Source organism: Ambystoma mexicanum, chromosome 1q (assembly GCF_040938575.1).
Source record: "Ambystoma mexicanum isolate Mex_15411 chromosome 1q, UKY_AmexF1_1, whole genome shotgun sequence".
NCBI classification, from domain to species: Eukaryota; Metazoa; Chordata; class Amphibia; order Caudata; family Ambystomatidae; genus Ambystoma; species Ambystoma mexicanum.
Window position 1 is genome coordinate 570,434,112 of NC_090922.1, and position 20,876 is coordinate 570,454,987.

The 20,876-nt window shown below is 45.9% G+C and overlaps 1 protein-coding gene across 3 annotated transcripts in view; it reads left to right on the plus strand.

Annotated features, from left to right (window-relative positions):
- Positions 1-20,876, plus strand: part of CCDC190 (coiled-coil domain containing 190) — a 442,790-nt gene that overhangs the window by 349,360 nt on the left and 72,554 nt on the right. The gene's annotated exons all lie outside the window — the stretch shown is intronic.

Here is a 20,876-nt window from a genome sequence, read left to right on the forward strand (position 1 = left end):
GCATATTTGGGTATAACATTGGCCATCAAACATGAAAGAGTTGTGTGTCAAACAGAATGCTAACATTTCAAGTAGCATTAAGGAGTGTTCTCTATAACTTAATGATCTTGTTGAGAGAAATCTCTTTATTGCCTCCATCCCTTCATTATGTTCAATACACGTATACAACGAGACTACATCTAACATGATCAGCAAATAGCTGGATTTCCACAGTATTTGGTCTATCTGCATCAGAAAGTCTGTTGTGTCTCGTGTATATGATGGTAGAGTTTCTACAAAAGGAAACAGAAATCTGTCCAGGTATTTGGAAGTGTTCTCTTAGAGGGAGTCAATTGATGCAACAATTGGCCTGCAAGGAGGTCTGGTAGCGGATTTATGTAATTTGGGAATGAAGTGAATAATAGGAGTTTTTGGAAAATCCTTCGTGAAATATTTCTTATCATCCCACGAAATTAGACCTGCTTCGAACCACTCATGTAATTTTGCGTCATATTCAATTTTGTAGTCTTTGTAAGGATCTTTTGAGAGTTTCTGATAGTTTTCACTGTTTCTTAATTGGCATAGAGCTTCTTTTGTGTAGTCTTCTGAATTTAAAACTACCACATTGCCTCCTTTATCCGCCGTTCTTATTACTATCGAATCATCCATTTGTAGATTTTTTATAGCTTGTTGTTCTTTTTGTGTTACATTGTGGTTCGATCTATTTGGGTAGGAAGCAAGTTGTTTCATTTCTTCTATAATCAGATCTTCAAATAAATCAATCTTCGGTGTGTTGATGGCTTGCGGATAAAACTTCGATTTCTTTTTAAGATCACAGTAAGGTCTTATATCTGTTGTTAAATTTGTTGAAATTCTGGTAGTCCATTGATCTTGCTCGGGATTGCTGTCATTGTGTTCAATATCGTTTTCCCTATACAGGGCATCAAGAGTATTCAACATTGGAATATCGTTGATTGTTAATTCAGACGGTATTTCCTGGTTCTCTGTTCTGCCTTTTGTTTTGTCACTGTTGGCGAAATGTTTCACCAATCTTAGTTTTCGAATAAAACAGTGTAAATCAATTTGTGATTGTGTATAGTCATAATTGGATGTCAGACAAAAAGATAATCCCTTTTCAAGTATCATTACTTCAGTACTACTTAGTTCTTTTTTTGACAAATTGACAACTTGAAGTTTTTGATCTGTTGGTATTACTTCCTGTTTTTCCCAGAGCGCATCTGACGGCCTGTCGATTGACTTCTTTTTTTGGGTTTTCCTTTGTCCTCTTCTCCCTCGCCTCCTCTTCCTCTTGTTTGTATGTCGATATTTGGTTTGTTCTTGTTTTGTCCTCTTCCTTGTGTTGTTTTGCCCACTTGATGTAACAACCTCATTTCTTCTAAAAAATTCAACCTGGGAGGTGCTTCATCATTGTTGCTTGATATGGAGGAATCTGTCGAGGAGCCTGCACTATTTTCAATTTCCGAGTCTCCCTCTGAGATTGCTGGTATTTACAACTGCTTCTGTGTTTGAATACCTTTCCTTATTATATCATATTTCTTAGCAAAAGTATATATGCGTCCTGTTGCATAATCTTCTTTATCTCTTAGAAATTTTCTTTGTTTTCTTTCTTTAATCTCTTCCTCATATTTAGAGATATTCTTATCCATATATACTTTTAAGTCTTTAGCGGTGCTTGCATCTCCTCCTGTGTAGACTGCTGCTTCCAATTCTTCTATGTCCTTTAAGGCTTCTGCTCTGTCGCTTTTGGCGTATTTGACTAATGTATGGAGCATTTTAAATGAACATTCATTTTTAGCCTCTCTCCACTCTTGCAACATTTCAGGGTCTGGATCCTCATAGGTAGGAATGGTTAAGATTCTTAGACCTCTTGGAATCCTTTGATTATCTATATAATTTTGAAGAGACTTTATTTCCCACCACTTATTTGTTTTTCTTTTTTATGTAGTTTCTCTAATGTAAACATCATTTGTTGGATGGTTTTTGATTGTCCGCACTGTGTTGGTTTCTTGGTTTTAGGTCCTATAGCCTCACTGAATAAGGCAGAAGCTTCCGCATCCCGTCTGCTTTCTTTGTCCACCATATTGAACCTTAATTCGTATTTTGGACTGTGGATGCACAGGTTTAAACACTTTGAAAGGAAAGCTTTCACTCTTGTGCTTTGGATGGGCTTATTGGGCGTGCATAGTGTTTGGAATATTTTTTGTTCTAATGCCTGCATAGACGATGTATTTTACATTATCTAATAATACGTGCGCTGAAATTTCCATAGGTTAGTAGGGTTTAGATCTTACCACATATCTTCCACTCATGGGTCCTTCGACTCATAAAACGCAAAAAAACAGCAATTATCGTCCACCTCACTGCCCACGAAAAAAAATCACGTTATTTCTTCATTTGCTGGCACTTTTCCAAACGGGCGCTGCATTGCCATGGATCCTCTGGCGTCTGCAAACTTCATTTCCCAAAATCTAAGTCGTCGCGCTCAGCCTTTGTATTGACTTGAAATAAAGTCTGCACCGGTGCCTGCTGTAAACATGTTGGGCACACGTTAAATATTCAAAGTAAAAAACGAACCGCAACGTCGCGGCTCACAGCGGCACTCCTCCAGCCAGCATTCCTCGAAAAAAGTACGCCACTCGTGCATTTTCCATTGGTAAAAATGTCCTTTATTGTTTGGTATGGACTTTAAGAAAGCACACCCGTGAAAAATTACAATAACGCGTTTCACCCCAAACTGGGCTTCGTCGGATTGTAACTTTACATTGGATTATATTGTGTTTCCTGTTTGGCTTGGATCTATTTCCTGTTTTTCCACCACTAGACCAGTGTTTTAACCATTGTAATTCGTCTGTTTGTGGCGGCCATGTTGGGTGAGTCCATTCTGCCGCCAACATTTTAAAGTTACAGACTTACTTTTGGCAACGTGGTTCTGTATAACATTTCATGTTATATATGATTGCGTGCTGCATTACATATGCAGGCGGGGAAAATATGCATATGTATGTATATATATGTATTTAAGTTAAATTTTACATTCTACAACCATATAATTGGGGAGATAGAGTGACTAGGGCTTAGCTGGAAACTTATATATATATTATTGAAAATCTGCTATTTGTCACGTGCATTCGTCTAAATCAAGCTTTATGATCGCTAACCTGATAATGTATCTTATTACTTCTAGATTGCTAGCATTCTTTTCTGTTTTCAATTGTGAGTTGCTGGTATTTGTGAGAAATTATTATGGTGGAAGTATTTGTATTCTAGGTATTAACCTAACCACACCCTTCGGTCCGCGAATTCTGGACTAATTAACACCTTGAAGTTCAAAAGGACCAAGGACCTAGGTAGTGCTTTCCCGTTACTGGCAGCACAGGTCTGTAACACACTGCCAAATACCTTGCGCCTGGAGCAAAATATCAGGAACTTCCGTCGTGCCTTAAAAACTAGACTATTCTCATTAAGTAGACTGTCACCTTAGGATTCCATCTCAGCAACTATCCTTTAGCCTTTACACCCGGAGAGTACATGTTAGTTCTGTCCCATCGTATATGTGATGTATCCTTGTGTTTTTGTGCGCCCGATGCCTCAGGGTTAACAGCGCATTACAAATAAATAAATGAAAATAAAAATAAAATATGATACACTTGGATAACAAAAAGAATCCAGTTATTGAAAATTGTCCACCATGATCTGGTTATCCTAATGAATTCTGATTGGGTATCTGACCACTGGGTTCCGTATTTCATTTAATTGATTGTGGGAATTTTATTGGTAGCATCTATGAAAATAAGAGACATATATTTAGCCATATTGATTAAGAAAAAATAAAGTAATTCATGTATTCTATTTAAAAATATAACACGTAATAGGGTTGATGAGGTTGATGAAAGGTTGTATATTTCTCACAGTGAAGTTCCCTCGCTTGTATACTTCTACATAGGAGCACTTAATTTGTTCATTTCTCTCTACATCTATAAAACAAGAGAATATATCTGTTTGGTTAATGTTGGTTCAATCCAAAGGAAACATCTGCATATGGGTAATCAATTGGGTTGAGAGATGCAACTGGTTGGACTAAGGATGCATTTACTTGAATAGTGGGATATAGTTGGTTCCTGCCGTATTCAGCAGTCTGATTCCATGGAGTGCTGCTTGTATGACTGCAGCCATTTTGGATATTTATATGGCTATGTGACATTCTGACGTCGTTATGATTATGTATGACGCCACCCTGACATGCCAGCATGATCGAAACTAAGAGTGAATCTTAACGTTTTATGTTGTCCAACTTTTGATTATATTTGCTTGTAGACTTCAACAATTCCATTTTACCGTGTGCCTCGTTTACGATGGCAGCCATATTTATTTCATTCATGTAAATATTTAACACTTGGGTGCCATCAAAGTTGTTCATGTCATGGTTGTATTGAGTCGAAATTGCAGCTGCATTGTGTCATAGCAAATATATCTTCTATTGTATTGTTGTTGCTTACCATACATTTCAAATAGTTTACACACGCTCAACAGATGGCAGTATATTTTGTGTTAACTGTATAGTGAATAGGTTTCCTATATTAACTATCCTGTGGTGTCCGTTGGGACCTGAATACATATATAAACTCAACTGGGTCTGAACATAAAAATGACATTTTTTTCATTATCACAAAAAATCTTTTTGACTTAAAATCGTCAATGTAAGGCTATCTATGTTGGATATTTGACAGTTAACAGAGCCTATGAGGTGCATTCATTTTAGTCGTTCTTAATGATAATGTATAGGCGCCATTAAAAAGCAGGCCCAGTCATGGTGTGACTGTGATTATGGGAGCTCTTAGTCTCTGCTAACATGTTTCATCTGCAGCTTAGACACGAAGCCTGCGATTTACACAGCCTCTCTGGGAGCCCATCAAATGCTTTTGAGCTTTGCGCCTTCTGGCCTGCGATCCTCAACAATGTTAAAACATATCTTCAACCCCAGTTGCCCAGGGCTGTAAACAATGCCCACAATAACAGTGTCACCAGTAATGACCTGTTCACTGCAGTGCCAAAAGGTAGGACCATATCGCTCTGAAATGGAATACAAACATACATGATATATGAGACCGTTTGTAAGAGGCCAGTTGCTTAATAACTATAGGTGGCAGCAAGATTAGTTTAGTGTGCTGCACCAAAACCCTGCCCCAATTCACCAGCCATACCCAGGCAAAGAGGGCATCAACATTCATGTCAAAATGCTAGTGATCACAGGAGCGAGGAAGATGCCCAATTCTGGTTTAGAAACATTGGAGCAGAATTTCACATGTTATCATTTATCTCCAGGACATATGAAGCTGCTGCTCTATTCTGTTCTTGCTTGTAAGTTTTATTCTTAATACTAAAGCATACGTTCCATGCATACTTCAAAGCCACCAAGCAAGCAAGGCCGCCATTTGCAAAATGTAAAAATACCACAAGCAGCTCCATATGTAGGCTTACATGCTGCTTTTTCCAGCATAACAGAAAACCTTTCTTGTAGATAACATCACATGTTATGCTTTCAGCATCAAACCCCCTTGCAAGCTATCAACAGAGACTTCAATCTTCACCTCCTCTATCACCATTTCCACCTTGTGCACCACCAAGCCTGAGGCGTCTTTGTCCGTTGGCAAAGCTTTGTAAAACATGGCTTGAATTGTGTACTTTTCAAATCTTTTATAAGCCTCGAACTATTTCAAGGAATCCCCAGGTTCGCTGAGGGTTTAAGACGCCTCGGCAACCTGGGGAAAGAAAGGCACAGTGACTGACAGAAGTGCCAGCCAGTCACAGCGTCGCTGTCGCTGACTGGCACTTCTGTCAGCTTGCCTGATAATGTGTCCTGCCAACATTATGGTGGGACCGGGGGCCCCAGCAGGTCCCTGGCTCAGTCCCACTTTTTGGAGACTGCCGAGGCCCGGGCCCGGGTGGCCCACTTAAAGCACTGGCTACGCCCATCTGCACAAGGACTCAGCCAAGAGTTTTAATGTGTTCTGCCAATATTTATCCATGAGGGGAATTAGTAAATGCGAGGGTCTTCTTGCCCGCTCTCTGTAACTTCTTCCTGGAAAGATGTACAACTCAAAGAATCAGGCCACAACTCAGGGTCTGTGGTGGGCGCTTAACCTCTGTGCCCACCTGTATTACATCTTCCTTTGACGTTCAGTCTTGGAGAAGGTGCCCACCTGCACCAGACGCACGTGGAACATTCTCAGACCCCTTCAACACCCCCATCAAGTCACCTAGGTGCTGGAGAAACATTCCCCGACTCTTTTGGCTACCCCCTTCTTCCCAGGCTGGGGCAGCTTACAAAATAAAGAAAACTAAAGTGCTGCCTTTGACCCCAGCAATCAGTAATCAACATTTTTCCTGCAAAGGGCCCCTCTTCAACAGTCGGCTCTCCCTGTTATGGAAGAGGGCTTCCTCCCTGTTAGGCAAAGTGCTGTTCGGTATCACCTTTCGTCGAAGTTCTCCCTCCTAAAATATAATTATAATAATAATTTGTGATATATAGTGCTTTAATCTGGATTCCTCCCCATCTAAGTGCTGTAATATCAGGTGTTCTTATTACCTAATGTAATTGTACTCAGTTTATCATTCTCAGAAAAAGCAAGCACCTTTTTGGCCCTGCCCAAACATCTGGACTTACGAAGTGCATGTTGGTCTCCATGTCAGAGGCGAGCACTCAACTTGTCAGCTATTCAACAAAGAAAGGATTGGCACCCCACACAGGAGGAGGATGGGCTTGTAAACGTTCCACCTGGACATGTACGCCTCAGTCTGTTCAGCTCGGATTTTACATTTGATCATGCCCCCCTGTATTATCAATATTCTCTTGCAGTGCTTTAAGTAAGCTGGGGCCTGCAGGGTCCCCTAAATGTGGGGTTGAGCCGGGGCACTGCTGGGCCCCCCTGGTCCCACAACAACATTGGCGGGATGCATTATCCCGTTGTGGCCATCCGCAGTGACAGTGGCTGACAGAAGTGCCAGCCAGACACAGATGTGGCTGGCTGGCACTTCTGTCAGTCACTATAACTTCCTCTGGTGACCCCTTGTGTGAGGGGCCACCAGAGGAGGTTACTGTGCCTTTGTTTCTCCAGGTCGCCGAGGCATCTTTAACCCTCGACGAACATGGGGATTCCATTAAATATTTTGAAATTTATAAAAGATGACATGAAAAGTACTCAATTCAAGCCATTTTTTATAAAGCTTTGCCGGCAGACAAAGACGCCTCGGGCTTTGTCCGTCGTCAAAGCTTTATAAAAGATGAATTGAATTGTGCACTTTTCAAGCCATCTTTTATGAACATAGTAATGTTTAACAAAGATGGCTTGGAAAGTACACAAACGATAAGGTACGCACACAAATATATAAATGCTAAATATTTGTGTGCGTACCTTACTTTGGTTTATGTACTTTTCAAGCCATGTTGAAGTACACAAACCATAGTAAGGCACGCAAACAAATATATAAATGTAAGCATTTATATATTTATGTGTGTACCTTACTATGGTTTGTGTAGTATGCAAGCCATCTTTTATAAACATAGATATATTTCTATGTTTATAAAAGATGGCTTGCATACTACACAAACCATAGTAACGTATGTATACAAAGATATAACATGTTTGTGTACCTTACTATGGTTTATGTATGTTGTTAAGGCCACGCCCCCTCACAAGCCACGCCCCCAAATGAGCCCCCCACCTCCCTCGATTTTTTACCCCACTTAAAGCCCTACTTGTGGGGCACACATGTCACATGCAAGCTGTCGGCGTCCCATTCCAGTAAACATTCGTGCATGGGGCTATCTTGCCATGCGTCGCCACGGCGTAGAAAGCCTCATCTTTTGGCTTCTGCACAAAAACCCAGACTCATTTAAAGTGGAAAAGGTAGCTTTAATGTGACAGGCCAAAGCTTACAATTAAACGCTTACTGGCTCCATGGCCTTACAGACTAACAAAATAGTTTAAACAACCGATTAATAATTTAACATTTTCATTTTCCCCAACAATTAAATAATTCCACTTCCTCCCTAACTATCCCTTTGACCCTACCGCCTCCTTACAACTTCTCCAGACGTCCCGCTTTCTCCCGGGGCCAGGCCCCTCCAGGTTCAATACCTGTTCCCCCGGGTAGCCCACTTGTGCAAACAGCACCACCCCATCCTTTCCCGCGCCATTCCCCCATTGTGCTTCCCTCCCACCACATCTAAAGGGGCCATGCCCATAGAGCCCAGGACCACTTCAATACCCCTCATACTCCCCTCTACACCAATCTCCCCTTCCTATGACCTGCAGCCAGTCTGACCTGCCACATCAGCAACAGAAATTTTACATCACAACTTCACTAGTGCCCCGACCTGTCACACAAAACTACCGAAACAATAAAGACCTTAAACAGACACCAGAAACCCCGTAAAACCTTGACATGGAAGGTATGACCCGGAAGAACCCAACTACATGGACCCCACCTATCGAATAAAACCACTACCTGACATAACCCAACTAAGGGGGTGGGAGGGTGGTTCAATCTCACGTCCAACCGTCGCCTGTTTCCCGAACCTTCCCCGACACCTTAAATACCCCCTCGGAGGCGCTCTCCCTACAGGCCAACTTGCTGGCCTCATGCAGCACCAAAATACACCCTGGTGGGAAACGCTTTGCGTTTCCCCTGGGGCCCCCCTTTTGGCTTACTGCACAAAAACCCAGACTCATTTAAAGTGGAAAAGGTTGCTTTAATGTAACAGGCCAAAGCTTACAATTAAACGCTTACCCGGCTCCATGGCCTTACAGACTAACAAAATATTTGAAACAACCAATTAATAATTCAACATTTTCATTTACCCCAACAATTAAATAATTAAATAATTCCACTTCCTCCCTAACTATCCCTTGGACCCTACCGCCTCCTTACCACTTCTCCAGGCGTCCTGCTTTCTCCCCAGGGCCATGCCCCTCCCGGTTCAATACCTGTTCCCCCGGGTAGCCCACTTGTGCAAACAGCACCACCCCATCCTTTCCCGCGCCATTCCCCCATTGTGCTTCCCACTCCCCACATCTAAAGGGGCCATGCCCCTGGCACCAGAAAAACCCTCCCCCGAGGTGTTCTTTCTGCCCCACCTCCCTTTCCTTCCTACTTCAAATTCTTTAACATATCTCTTAACAACCAGATCAGTTCTGACAGATAATAAGTATTTCCAAACTCTGACAAATGGACACAATCCTCTCTAAATATCATGAATCCTTCATAAACAATGTCTATGTGGTCCAAAACCTGCACCGCCGCCAAGGCACAAAATTTCACCATCTCTCTGTTTATCCCCTTCCTCGCCTGCTTTATCGCTCCCCACTTCTTGCCCCCCTCCAAACTCTCTGCGGCAACAACTTAGTCCAAACTACACATGCTTGAGGGTACATTTCTCGGACCCATAACAAATCCCTTTTCATTTCCTAAGAAGAGCCACACCCATATCCCTTACCAGGTCATTTTCCCCAGCATGAATAATCAACACCTCTGGAGCCCCATAGCGTTCCCTTAACCCAACCAACATGGGAAGCAACTGATCCCAGCGAAGCCCCACTAAACCGGACCATTTTACCAAAACATCTTTATAGCTACACCCCAATTGCCTGCCAAAAACCCTTTTCTCTGCTTCCTTCCCCACCCACTTAACAATTGATTGGACGACAATCCATATTTGCGCCATCTCCCCCGCCTTTCGAGCAGCATCTGAAAAAGAAATTACAAAATCACTTACAAATTAAACCATCCTAACACATGCCATTCTCCTTGGGTCCCTTGAAGCCTTCCTTCAAACATCCCCTTTACCCAAATCCCTGACATACCCTTTGTATCTCCCGGACCTAAAACGCCCCAAACTTTTCACCTTATCCTCTGAAAAGCCCAACCTACTACCCTCATATGCTGCACCCATCCTAAAGGAATGTGTTCCAAACTCCTCTGCCTTTCCCCTACCGCTACCAGAGCCTTTCGCAATACCCCCAGAACTTGTGCCGCTGATACCGGCGCCCCATCCTCATGCTGAAAAACCAAACCTGTCCTTCCCCCACAACGCTCCTTCCACACCACCAGTCTGAACCGGGCATTAATCCTTGCTCCCCCGACCCAGCAAAACCCAAGAGCCCTTTCCTTTTTGATCCGTCTTAGACCTCTTGATCTTGATGTCCAAACCTGACTCTGTAAATTGAAAATCTTCCCATTGCAGTCACTGTATCCCACTTTTTCCCCCCACCAACGCAGAAACCCTAAAAGCCCCAAAGAATAGCCAAGTAAAACAAGCCACAAACAGCTCCCCTTCCCATGCCTACCAGCAACCCTCCCCCCCCCCCACAGCCTGACTCAGCCTCTTTAGCAATTCCGCCGATACCGGTCTCTTATTATCCTTATCCCTCCTACTTTCCCTTGCCCATCCTTCCAACATCCTGTTTGCCATTTCCCCACCGCTCGGCTGAAAACCCCAAAACCATTTCCCATAGAAAGCAATCTCGGCCAATTTCCCCGTAATAGTTGCTCTAGACCAGCCCCTGTCCATGCACCTCAAGAGGAAGTTTGTGACATCATCCCTTCTCCGCTCCTCCGCATCCCACCTACCCTTCCAACTACAAGCTCCCCCCTATAAAATCCTCCCAAGCCCTCCTTTATGCCTCTCTAGATGCCAAGGCCAGCGAACCCTCCACCAAAGCAAGCGCTCTCAGCTTTCTATCTTCCACAGCTCCTCTGGAATCTGCTGCCCCTCCTGATCCGCATCTGGAACCAATCCACGGACTCTCTGCCATTGAAAACGAGATAATGCATCAGCGATGCCATTATCCTTCCCTGGCACATGTGTTGCCTTAAACACCACATTCCATTCCATGCAACGCAGAACAAACTCTCATCAGCCTTGCCAGCCTCTGATCCCTTGCTGACTGCCTATTCACTACATGAACCACGTGTTCGTTTTCAATGTTGAAATTCACTTTCTTATTCTGCAAATCCTTCCCCCACAACTCCAATGCAACCAGCAGAGGGAAAAATTCCAGGAATGCTATACTCCTTCCCTCTTTCATCCACAGAGATGGCCACTTCTCCGCACACCACTTTCCTCCCCAGAAAACTCTGAAACCTCCCGCTCCTGCTGCATCGGAGAATATCTGTACCTCCCATGACACCGGACCTCCCTGCAACCACATGGACACTCTGTTAAAGCTCGCCAAAAAATGCAGCCAAATTCTACAATCTTCCCGCACTGCACCTGATAATCTTATCCGATGATGTGGGCACTTAGCCCCCGCCATAGACCGCGCCATGTTCCTACAAAAAGTCTGCCCTGGGGCCACCACCTTGAATGCAAAATTAAAATGCCCCACCAATCTCTGCATTTCCACTAGCATCATTCTCTTGTCTCCACTGCTTTTTCCAGCAGTCCTACTAATTTGCTTACCTTGTCGTGCGGCAAGCATGAGGTTATGGCCACTGAATCCAGTTCAATTCCTAGAAATGCCAACACCACTGCCGGCCCTTCGGTTTTGTCTACCGCTAGAGGCACCCCCAACTCTCCCATCAACTTCTGAAACAACTTTAGCATCTCCTTGCACTCTCTCTCTCTTTCTGACCCGCTAATGAACAGAAAGTCATCCAGGTAATGCAGAACACTCTCCCAACCCGAGCTGAATGAAAAAACCACTGTAAGAAAGAACTGAAACGCTCAAACAAAGCGCAGGAAATTGCACACCCCATTGGCAAAGCTTTGTCTATGTATATGCGGTCCTCAAATTGCAAACCTAACAGCCAAAAGTCCTCCGGGTGCACCGGCAACAACCAGAAAGCCACCTTAATGTCACAGTTGGCCATGAAGGCCCGCACCCTTCTTTCCTCACCAAAATCACCACCTGGTCCACACTTGCATATACAACCCCACATTCTTCTGGGGCAATGAAATCATTGACCGACATGCCCTCGGGCCATGACAAGTGGTGTATCAATCTGAACTCCCCCGGGGCTTTCTTGGGCACCACCCCCAGTGGGGATATAACTAAGTCACCCGGCAGATTATCAAATGGCCCTACTATCCTCCCTGCCATAATCTCTTTCCCCAATTTTTGTCTTATCACCTCAACATTTTCCTTGGCTGACTTCATGTTTTCCCCCCACCAACGCACCCGTGGGCCCTGATACCCCAGCCTAAAGCCCTGACAAAACCCCTCACTCAAAATCTTAGCCCCTTCCCTGTCCGGATAAAATTGCAACCATTTCTGCAGCACATCCAATTTAATTGGAGTAAAAGCTTTTCCCCACAACCCTTCTACCGGATCCTCGCCCCCTCCCCTTGTCTCCCTGTTGGAAACACTGAGTGAGAGGGTGTTTTCCTGCACATTTGCTACACTCATGCCTGAACCTACATAAGTTCCTTGTGGAGCCGTCCTTATAAAATGCCCAACACGCTGCTGAGGACTGCCCTCTGCCTCCTTCCCCTCACCCCCTCATGAACCGGGCGACCAAGAAAGGGCCGGAAAGGCACAGGCAGACCACTTGCTGTGTGCAATGTCGGTGCAGGCCTCGTTGGAGCCATCCATTGCAGCCAAAGATCCATGTCTATTTCCCCGAGACAGCCTGACTGTACCCAGCCATTCTTGCTCTGAATTCCTCATCGTAGCGCACCCACACAAAGCCCCCAAAATTCGTGAATGCCTTCCTAATGACATCCATATATTTTATAAGAGCCACGCATCGCTCCTGGGAATTTCTCACAATAAACGCTGGCATAAATAATAAATGCTGACGTCCAATTCTCAATAGTCACTGGGACCCTTGGGCGCGAAGCCAGTTCCCTCTCTTCTTCCTTAGACACCTCCTTTGCTCTCACCTCTCTATGGAGCAACTTAAAAACATCCAAAAATTCCCCCGCCTGAATCTTATCCCTGATCCCTGCCATCAACTGCGCCCCCAAAGGTTTTGTGATACCCATGTACGGCAGTTTTTTCCCCTTGCCCTTCACTTCAACCTCCTTTTCTTTTGCGACCTGTACCTCGAGCGCCAATGGCTCCACCACCTTGTCCGTTTAAACCCCCACTGAGCAATTGCCCTTCTCATCCCCCAAGGCTCCAATAGCCTGTACACCAACCTCTCTCCTTACCCCTTGCAAACCAGACCCTTCATTTCCTGGCCCCATTCTCGTGTCCCCCCTCTGCCATGCAGATGACCATTCCCTTTCCCGCTCACCTCTTGCCACACAGCCCGTCTGCGGTCTGGCCTCCACTCCGATGCTCCTCATCTCTTTTCTTAACGGGCTCCTACTGCGGGGACAAAACATGTCAGCAGTCTCACCCAGCCAATTGTTCCCCCGACCTCTTGCCACCCGACCGCCTTGCACCTGTCTTTCCCAATCCCACCTCAAACTCCTTCTCTCCTCCCCGCTCCTCCTTACAGCCCTATAACCTTCTTCCTCCCACTACCCCACATAGTCCTCCAAACCAACTTCATCACCCCTTAAGTACCATTGTTGATGTGCGCTCATGCTCGGGTTGAGTTGGTCCTCTTCTTGCGAGCCGGGGGCGTCCACCCCGCCACTCCTTGGACATCTTCTCAGTGGGGCCGCAAAAACCCCTTCCTGGTCCTCTTCTCTTGAGCGAGGTGTGCTCTCCTCCACACTCCTCCTAACCGGGGGGGCGTTCCGCGCCCCTCCCTAACCTCCTCAATTGATGGGGACCTCTCCCTCCTCCCACCTGCACTCTTCTGCAGGTATTTACCCCCTTTTCCCCTCTGTCCTGTCGCCCCCTTCTGCGCTCCATCACCCCCCCCCCCCCCGTGGCTCCCTTGACCCACTCCTTTTTGAACACTCCTCACATCCCCTAATTCCCACTGGTCATTATTAGCTCCATCTCTATCTGGCTCCCCACCCGAAATCATTTCACCCCCGGACGCTCTCCTGTCAATCTCCCTCCTCATCTTCCTACCCCTGGATTCCCAAACCTCCCCTCTCCCCGCCACGGGGGTGCAAGCCGCCACTGCCGCGAGAGCCCCATCCACCGCTGCTCTACGCTGCAGCCTACCACCACCTAACTCCCCTTCCCCGTGACCTCAACCACCGCCCCTTCCAATTGGGCCTTAGATTCCCTGCTAATAATTTCCAGGGCCTCCCTCAGAGCCCTATAATCAACCAGACCCTTCTTACTTGCTCCCTGGCCCACCATCGTGCACCACTAGTCTGATAGTGCACTAAAATATGCCCCTTGCCGCTCAACTAGCTAAACTACGCCCCGAGCCAGTCACAACCCGCGGACCATATACCCCTAGAAATGGGAGAACCAAAAAGGAAATTGGGCTATAACAACTAATAACCCTACCAAAAGTTGATTTAACTCTATAATTCCCAGATAGATAATTTATAAATTAATCTAACAAAAATATATATTTTTTTTTATTTTATTTACCCTCCACCTCAACAATACCCCTTTCCTAAAAAAAAATCTCCCCTAGCTCCTACTCTGCCCCAAGAGCAATAGCACCGAAAACCAGGAGCCAGCGATCAACTGGGGCTGATAAACGACGTATTACACTCCCCCATGCGGCGAGAGAGCCACCGCACTGAAAAGGCAAGAAATAATGACACGGCCCCTTTAAGACGACCGCACTGCCCCCTCTGACCTGCTGCTGCTACCGCACTTATGCTAAATGCCTATGAAAGCTAAAACACACGGATCCTGGCGCCGGCTAGCACAATGCCACCCACTGACACCAAAAGGACCTTATGAGGAGCGGCATCTCAAACTCCCAGAAAGCCTGGCAGCCGCAGCGCTCCCAGCCCCACACTACGCCCAACGCAGAAAGTGCTGCTCTAATTAATAACGCAGTAGCTAAACACGAAGACACAAGAGGCAAGCAGAGGCACCAGGAAGCAGACATCCGAACGGCACCTTGCAACCAAGAGGTAAATAGAGGTACCTTATCTACGGTACCTCCGAATTTTTATTTTATTTTTTTTATATAAACTGCCTACCCAACCCTAGAGCTGTTCTAACAAACTCCTCACCTCCGCCTCACAAAAAAAAACCTTGCAGGCCTAAGAACAGGGAAGGCTCGGGAGCAGGCAACCAGGACTGATCAATCTCATGTCCAACCGTCGCCTGCTTCCCGAACCTTCCCCGACACCTTAAATACCCCCCGGAGGCGCTCTCCCCACAGGCCAACTCTCTGGCCGTGTGAAGCGCCAAAATACACCCCAGGCGGAAACGCTTCGCGTTCCCCGCAGGACCCCCCTTGCAGCGCCTTCATTCTCTGTGCCGTTCACAAAGCCCCCTGGGCTAAAAGCCGAGGATATCTCCAGAACCTCGACCTCATGACACCTCGACCAGAACCTGAAGGTCGGCCGGATCCCGCCTGGCTCATTAACAATCATTTCAGTCCCAGGAAGAGCATCAGGGCTCGCAGGCTCTAGACTTTGGGAGGCTCTCAGGCCTGACCTGACGAGAGCACGTGCTTTCGGAAACTGTCAGAACCCTTTCAAATAGCACTGGCTTGAGAACAAGGCTCGACAAGGTGAGCGACGGTGCTCATTGCCGATGGCCTCTTTGCCTAAAGATAACTGTAGGATTTCAGTCCAGCATTTTATAGTTTAGGCAGAAATCACGGTTCGCGTTGGGATGAAATAAAAATGAATACGTGTTGACCTCGGGTGATCGGATCAGTTTCCATCAGGCTAAAATCCGCCACTGCCATTAACCTTTGGAACCCGATCCAGTTCATGGAGACCTACACACTTTTTGTGAGTCCACAGGTGACCGCGTTGCTTAAGAATGAAACACTGTTGCGGTAGACTAGCTGCTTAGTCCCGAAGATCTAATGAAACCAGTGTTTATTCTGCAGTCTGCTGTTCAGCCGCCAGGTGTCACTACAGACTGAATATAGTAATTAGAGGGAGAGATGTAGTAAATAAAAGGATGATGTTTTTGGCAAAATCGGACCTTCTTAGAAGAGTTTGGATACAGTGAGCGGCTCAACCATTTGGGGTTGTTTCCTTTAGCCAGGGGGGTTGCTAGGTCTGGAAAAGACCCGGGGCTCTGCTAATGTCAGGACTGTCGGGACTCGGGGCTAGCTAGCCTTTTTGGTTGTAGCCCATGAGCTTTTATCCGGGGCTACAACCAAAAGACCCGGGGCTATAGCTCCCTCAGGACCCCTCTCCGAGCGACGCCTCTGCCTTTAGCAAAGAGGGGATTTGTTTACCCGCATATGCGCAGAAATGGGTCATATAGGAGGAATTGGGCAGAACAATAAAGTCACAGCCATCTACCAGGGCAGAGTACAGAGTCCTTGAACCCGTCATAGGAAAGCCTGTTTACTTCACAGTGTCCCTTCAGAGTAAGGACACTCTCCTTTGAGCGGCGCTGTCACAGGATTCGGTGAGGCCCTAGGCCAAAAATCTGGGGTGGCCGTCTTTGCGTTCTTTGCACTTGCCCAGTAGCGGCACAGCGCCACCACCAGGAGACTTAAGAACTCTCCATTGAGTTTAAGGATGGAGGAGCCAGGATTTGATTATTATTAGTACTGCATGTAAGATGAAAGCAATGCCATGCTCAAGCCAATACACCAGGGACAGGCTGCTGACTGCATAGAAATGGCACCAGCAACCTGCGGGTAGGCGGAATTGGAATCAACTCTTTGCCCCTGTGGCAGTGCAGTGGCCATCTGACCACCAACCTCCATACCCCCAAGTGGATCCAGCAAAAACGACTTGTAATTGGTTGGCTGGAATCTCAACCAGGGAAAAATGAGGACCAATGAGCAGCCATTTTCAGGTGCCAATGCATATCAACGGAGCATGCGTGTCTAAAACGTAGTGCTGTGCACCACTGTGAAGCCTACAAAGCGCCCTTCTTTACACAGACCCTGCCTTGCCACATAAGCGGCTGCTTCCAAGACACCCTCCTTCACTTTGTGCATCCCAGCCATTTCCGCCTCCTAATGCTTGCCTAAGAGGAGGCATATATCTCACGTGGAGCAAAATATACCCAAAAATCTCCACTTTGCGATCTTAGGCACCCCTGAACTTATCTCCTTCTGCAGATGTTGCTTGCGCCGTACAAAACCGCAATTAATACGATCAAATCAAGTGATCCCGCTGTGCACCATGTCTCTGAAGTAAGTTAAAAATGCAGAGGAGTCTGGCCCCCTCCATCCTACAGTTCAGAAGGACCTGACAACCTTACTCTCACCAGTCGCTGAGCGTGCTGGCCAACTCTCCATCTCCTTCTCCAGAGCCCCTGCGTCTCCAGCTCCTCTGCCACCTCCACACCTGCGCTCTATCATCCTGGGTGCCTCCCCCGTGTACAGGGCTCCGTTGCTTCCCAGCTAGGTTTGGGCTCCTTTCCAGGACCCCCCTTGTTATCTGCATAATCTAAGTAACTTTGGTTCTCACCCTAAGCTAATCGGGGAATCCAGACATGGACCCCTTGATCATTATTCTTAGAGAGGCACAGCTCCACGCTACTGATGAGGTCCAACCAGACCGAAACATGTATCTGGGTTGCTATTGGTACTCTTGTTCAGAGGAGAATTGCCTAGCATTTCAATGCTGGACTGCCCCAGGGCAGGACAAAGACTGATATGTTTTTGGATATTTCTCCTCTATGAAAGATAGTGAGCTAAAGATTCTGGGTGAGGCTCTCGTAACAGGAACCAATGTCCGGTAGAGGGACTCCCAGGACCCGCCTTGTTTTTTTAGCTCTATAAATCCAATACATACAGACTGACCAAGGACGACAAGCCATTCTAGCGTAGGTGAGGCCTGCAACTATCGGTGGCCTCCTTACTCCTGTCCCTCGCTATCGTGGATGGAGGGCCCCATGTCTGAATGAAAATACTCATTTGCTGGTTGCGTGTGTTTGTGCGTGCTCGCCACTCAGGGATGAATCTTATGAAGAAAAGGCGTTTCACACAACATCCTCAGAAATACATCTCTTCAACGTGCCTTGCATTCCGTGATGATTCACGGCAGATGGGGCCTAAGGGCATTGTATTAGTCTGAAGGGAGGGTGCAAATGCAAGAAGATATTCTGTTTATGCCCCGGAAAAGGATGCACAGCATGTAACCGAACCCCTGCTATATGCAGGTTGTCGCAGTCTACCATAGTTCAAGGAGAGCTCTGATTAACCATTTATCTATCTCTGAGTGTTGTACTCAGCTGCCCTTCCATACAGTTCACAGTGAACGGACCCCAGTAACCCTGCAACTGCCTCCCTGAATTTGGTGCAGCCCTGGGAGACATTTCCGATGTCCAGATGAAAATGGTTTCTTCCGGGTTCTGTTGCAACGAATGGGGTTTTGACATTTGGGCTAAAACATAAACAAGGAAAGGGGAATTCTAAGTACTAGAAAATACAAAGTGAAACTGCCGACGCATCTATATGCAACACTTTATAGCAACTTGACAAACTATGTGTTTGCCTTTACCTCCCTATGCTGCATTTTATTTAGAAATACCTTCAAGAATCAACTTAATTTAAAGGCCGCAAGCATGAAGCATTTCTTAAAACAGGAGCACAACGCAAACATGTTCACAAGGTACATGCAGTTAAAATGCTATGGCTTTCATGAAATGCATTTTGAAGGGGCCTGTGAATTATGACCTATTTACTTTTAGTGTAGGAACAGCAAGGCTTGCAATTGTGGAAGCCTCTATAAGAATAGGACTGTAATTGTGCTGCCTGCTTAATTAAATTATTCATGTTCCGTATTGCAAAGCAATCTTTTGCAAGAGTGCTTTAGAAGGGCGTCTGTTTATTTTCAGCCATTTGCACCGGTTCCCTGATTGGCAAATAAAGCACATGTCAGCAACTGGGACCAATAGACGCTCCTGGACATATGCCAGCCGTGCTGTAATTAGATTCCCGTGCCACGGATGCCTTCTAGCTGAAAGCATGGCGTCCATCTATGAATTACAGCCAGCTATGTCCAATTGGCTTCCAATGGTTCCAGTTGCTCACAGACGAGCGCCTGCACATCTCGTGACCTTCCATCAGGACATGTCCAGGGGGTGATTTGATGTTATCAGGTGAAATCCATTATTACAACCCATAGGCTTAACTGGGTCAAACCATTCCTTAAATGTCACTTGGAAGAAGCACTGACACGGGTAGTATAGCTCAGTGGCAACGTGCTCGTCTTGGATGCAAAAACGACGCAGAGCAACCCAGGTTCAAATCCTACGTCCACGCTTAAAAACCTCTTTGGTGTTAAGCGCATTATACAAAAACAATTCTAATTCTTGCAGCTGACAAGATGGCACTACTTGTGATATTGCACCATTGCTGTAACACGCCTCTCTTGCTTCGGGATTGTTTGACTTGCAGGCAGAATGCATTGTTAGACATTCTACTACACTATTCACACGTCGTTCCTACTAGAGCCATTTGCTGACATAAAGGTTTTTGAAGAAATCCCTAGTTGTGATTTTCCCCCACTTTTATTCACCCTTCTTTCCCCTCACCCCTCTTTCTCTCGCCCCCTCTTTTCCTCATTGCCTCGATCCACAAGGGCAAGCACAGTGGCTTTGCCTATACTTGTTTAGTGTTTATATAGCACTTCTTAAGGTGGCCCCTCGGATATACACCACCAATTTCGACACTTTTGTAGATTGAGCCACCGAGAGAGGAGGGGATCTGCCCAGGATCACACAATTCTGGTAAGGCCAGCATTCCCGTTTCCAAATCATACACCTGAGTCTACAATAGTTTGACACAAATATGGAATTTCACATCAAGCACAATTCGCAAGACTACCAGCTGAATATGTATTGTGTATTTGGAAGAAATTACTGTCATAAATTGGATTGTTTAACATGGGACCAGGACAGTGCAATAAACATTGCATATCTTCCAAAGGGTTCAATGTTCATCCAACAACAGTGTTTTTATAGGGTTTTTGCTGAATTTTTATTTTCTGGAAAAAACTCATCCAAATGTTTATTTTTTATTTTTGAGGGTTTCCCCCAACCCCTACTCCCCTATTAAGTGAACACTATTCCTGCCCCCCCCACCCCAATACACCCTTACCCACAACCCCGACGAGTTTGTTCGAGAAAAAAAAGGAAAAAACCCATTGAAAAAAAACCCTGTCGATGAATGAGCGTCGTACCCCTTCCAAAGGCAGTGCAGTAAAGTATAAATCCATCTGTGTTAATATACAACGATACTTCATGTCAAGAGCGCAGAAGGTGTTAAACTCAATGAAACTAAATATGCTTTCACCTAGCAATAGAGTTGATAACCTGCTGCATTTGCTAAGAAAAAGATCCCCACCCCCAACCCCACCGCACCCTCGTCTTAAAAGAACTCAACAAATGAAAAGGCACCAGGCGAGGAGAAGCAGAGCAACTCCAGACACCCTGGGTGGCCGGCCAGCAAAACAAAAAGGCCCATTGCAATGTGAGGGCACCATTAGATTGTCCCTCCTGAGCCCCCTTCATGAAGGACCCGCCCTTGATGTTTTTAAATCTAGGCTGACTGATTCCTCGGTGAACCCCAGCAGTGGTGTGGCTACTAGCAGCAGTGGGAAGAGCGGAAGCGGAAGTCACGTCTGCCTCCCATCTCTGTATGCACATACTGGTAAAAAGGGAAATTGCGCTCGATGGACCTCGAGGCCATGTGGTTCAATATCTGCAGATCCTGGGCTCAAGTCGAGGGTACACGCGGCAGGACGGTGTCCACCCACTTTATTCCGAGGGTGGACTCAGTCCTCCCCCCTCAAGCTAAAATGAGAACTATTGAATGTCATCTATAAATTTATGAATTAAAGCCGCCCTCAGGGATCAAACCACAATCGTCAGGTTTGTAGTCGGACACTTCACCACAGCACTATATAA